The sequence below is a fragment of the Mizuhopecten yessoensis genome, unplaced genomic scaffold, assembly GCF_002113885.1.
Source record: "Mizuhopecten yessoensis strain PY_sf001 unplaced genomic scaffold, ASM211388v2 scaffold855, whole genome shotgun sequence".
Lineage (NCBI taxonomy): Eukaryota > Metazoa > Mollusca > Bivalvia > Pectinida > Pectinidae > Mizuhopecten > Mizuhopecten yessoensis.
The window spans coordinates 803,880-807,517 of record NW_018403755.1 but is presented as its reverse complement, the minus strand read 5'-3'; positions in this window follow the sequence as shown (position 1 = coordinate 807,517).

Sequence of the window (3,638 nt, the reverse complement as noted above, 5' to 3'; positions counted from 1 at the left end):
AAATTCAAAAGGAAAAGTTTACAGATCCATTATCATATATTTTACCCGCTACGGCAAAAAGAAGTTCATGTCCTGTCTGTATTGGTGTTTTAATGCAGGGACTCTAACAGTTAGTGTTGGACAACACACTGAGGAAGGCAAGAGTAGCGTAACATAATTATGTTAGTACAGCTCATGTGCATGCCCCTGCAATCAAAGGATTTGTTTTTGGCATCAGTCTATCCATTACATGTTTTGTATTAGCGACAGCATATTACAGACTCGTGCTAGATTTCATTTACAGCGACAAATATATCAGTAATTAAAAAGTGTAACTAATAAGGATTTCTTTATTTTTGCTCATTATAGGCAATAAAGTGAAATAACCTTCGAGTGCCTTTTGAGCATAGCACAGTAGTCATATTATTCGGCAAAGTGTTGAATGTGCATAACAGTAGATTTGGTTTGGCTTTGTGTCTGGTTTTATTGTGTTTAACGTCCTATGAACAGCGAAAGTCATCTAGGACAGTTTGCAATGTATGCGTGTATGTGTGTATGTGTGTATGTGTTGTGTGTATGAGTGCTTGTGTGTATGTGTGCTTGTGTGTATGTGTTGTGTGTATGTGTGTTTGTGTGTATGTGTGTATGTGTGTATGTTGTGTGTATGTGTGTATGTGTGCTTGTGTTTATGTGTGTATGTGTGTATGTGTGTATGTGTGTATGTGTGCTTGGGTGTATGTGTGCTTGTGTGTATGTGTTGTGTGTATGTGTGTATGTGTGTATGTGTGTTTAATTGTATGTGTGTATGTGTGTATGTGTGTATGTGTGTTTGTGTGTTTGTGTATATGTGTGTTGTGTGTATGTGTGCTTGTGTGTAGGTGTGTATGTGTGTATGTGTGTTTGTGTGTATGTGTGCTTGTGTGTATGTGTGTTTGTTTGTATGTGTTGTGTGTATGTGTGCTTGTGTGTATGTGTGCTTGTGTTTTTGTGTGCTTGTGTGTATGTGTGCTTGTGTGTATGTGTGTATGTGTGTATGTGTGCTTGTGTGTATGTGTGTTTGTGTGTATGTGTGCTTGTGTGTATGTGTGCTTGTGTGTATTTGTGTATGTGTGATTGTGTGTATGTGTGTATGTGTGCTTGTGTGTATGTGTGTTTGTGTGTATGTGTGCTTGTGTGTATGTGTGTATGTGTGTATGTGTGTATGTGTGTTTAATTGTATGTGTGTATGTGTGTATGTGTGTATGTGTGTATGTGTGTTTGTGGGTATGTGTGTATGCGTGTTGGTGTGTATGCGTGTTTGTGTGTATGTGTGTATGTTTGTTTGTGTGTAAGCGTGTATGTGTGTTTGTGTGTATGTGTGTTTGTGTGTATGTGTGTATGTGTGTTGGTATGAAAGTGTGTATGCGTTTATGTGTGTTTGTGTGTATGTGTGTAAGCGTGTTTATGTGTATGTGTGTTTGTGTGTTTGTGTGTATGTCTGTTTGTGTGTTTGTGTTTATGTGTGTTTGTGTGTATGTGTGTTGGTGTGTATGTGTGTTTGTGTGTTTGTGTGTATGTGTGTATGTGTGTATGTGTGTTTGTGTGTATGTGTGTTTGTGTATATGTGTGTATGTGTATATGTGTATATGTGTGTATGTGTATATGTGTGTATGTGTGTATGTGTGTATGAGTATATGTGTATATGTGTGTATGTGTGTATGTGTGTTTGTGTGTTTGTGTGTATGTGTGTTTGTGTGTTTGTGTGTATGTGTGTTTGTGTGTATGTGTGTATGTGTGTATGCGTGTTTGTGTGTTTGTGTGGTTGTGTGTATGTGTGTTTGTGTATATGTGTGTATGTGTGTATGTGTGTATGTGTGTTTGTGTGTATGTGAATATGTGTGTATGTGTGTATGTGTGTTTGTGTGTTTGTGTGTATGTGTGTATGTGTGTATGTGTGCTTGTGTGTATGTGTGCTTGTGTGTATGTGTTGTGTGTATGTGTGCTTGTGTGTATGTGTGCTTGTGTGTATGTGTTGTGTGTATGTGTGCTTGTGTGTATGTGTGCTTGTGTGTATGTGTTGTGTGTATGTGTGCTTGTGTGTATGTGTGCTTGTGTGTATGTGTTGTGTGTATGTGTGCTTGTGTGTATGTGTGTTTGTGTGTATGTGTGTATGTGTGTATGTGTGTATGAGTATATGTGTATGTGTGTATGTGTGTTTGTGTGTTTGTGTGTTTCTGTGTATGTGTGTTCGTGTGTTTGTGTGTATGTGTGTTTGTGTGTAGGTGTGTATGTGTGTATGTGTGTTTGTGTGTTTGTGTGGTTGTGTGTATGTGTGTATGTGTGTATGTGTGTTTGTGTGTATGTGTGTTTGTGTGTTTGTGTGTTTGTGTTTGTGTGTATGTGTGTTTGTGTGGATGTGTATTTGTGTGTTTGTTTGTTTGTGTGTTTGTGTGTATGTGTGTTTGTGTGTATGTGTGTTTGTGTGTATGTGTGTTTGTGTCAATGTGTGTTTGTGTGTATCTGTGTTTGTGTGTATGTGTGTGTGTGTTTGTGTGTATGTGTGTTTCTGTGTATGTGTGTATGTGTGTATGTGTGTTTGTGTGTTTATGTGTATGTTTGTTTGTGTGTATGTGTTTGTGTGTATGTGTGTATGTGTGTTTGTGTGTTTGTGTGTGTATGTGTGTTTGTGTGTATGTGTGTATGTGTGTTTGTGTGTTTATGTGGATGTGTGTTTGTGTGTATGTGTGTATGTGTGTATGTGTGTTTGTGTGTTTATGTGTATGTGTGTTTGTGTGTATGTGTGTATGTGTGTATGTGTGGGTGTGAGTGTGTGTGTATGTGTGTTTGTGTGTATGTGTTTGTGTGTTTGTGTGTATGTGTGTTTGTGTGTATGTGTGTTTGTGTGTTTGTGTGTTTGTGTGTATGTGTGTTTGTGTGTTTGTGTGTTTGTGTGTATGTGTGTTTGTGTGTATGTGTGTTTGTGTGTATGTGTGTTTGTGTGTATGTGTGTTTGTGTGTATGTGTGTTTGTGTGTATGTGTGTTTGTGTGTATGTGTGTTTGTGTGTATGTGTGTTTGTGTGTATGTGTGTTTGTGTGTATGTGTGTTTGTGTGTATGTGTGTTTGTGTGTATGTGTGTTTGTGTGTATGTGTGTTTGTGTGTATGTGTGTATGTGTGTTTGTGTGTTTGTGTGTATGTGTGTTTGTGTGTATGTGTGTTTGTGTGTATGTGTGTATGTGTGTTTGTGTGTTTGTGTATATGTGTGTATGTGTATATGTGTGTTTGTGTGTTTGTGTGTATGTGTGTATGTGTGTTTGTGTGTTTGTGTGTTTTTGCGTATGTGTGTTTGTGTGTATGTGTGTTTGTGTGTATGTGTGCTGTCGGCAGCTTTTGCTGATTATTGGGTGCGACTTTAAAGTGCTATCTCACTGATACACCATGCCCAAGTCACCAAGTACAATATTCCACTCAGTCTTATTTTACTGATAAAGAGTTAACCAGTTGTTGTGATTACCCTTATTGCTGAACATTAAACAGGGAAGACAATAAGAGTAGAAAATAGAAAAAGGGTAAGAAAACGTGTAATGCTGTACATATGACGTGAAGTTTAGAAAATACTGTAACTGCAGAGTCTGATTTGTTATTTGTTTGCAGAGAAAAAAATACCCACAACACATTTG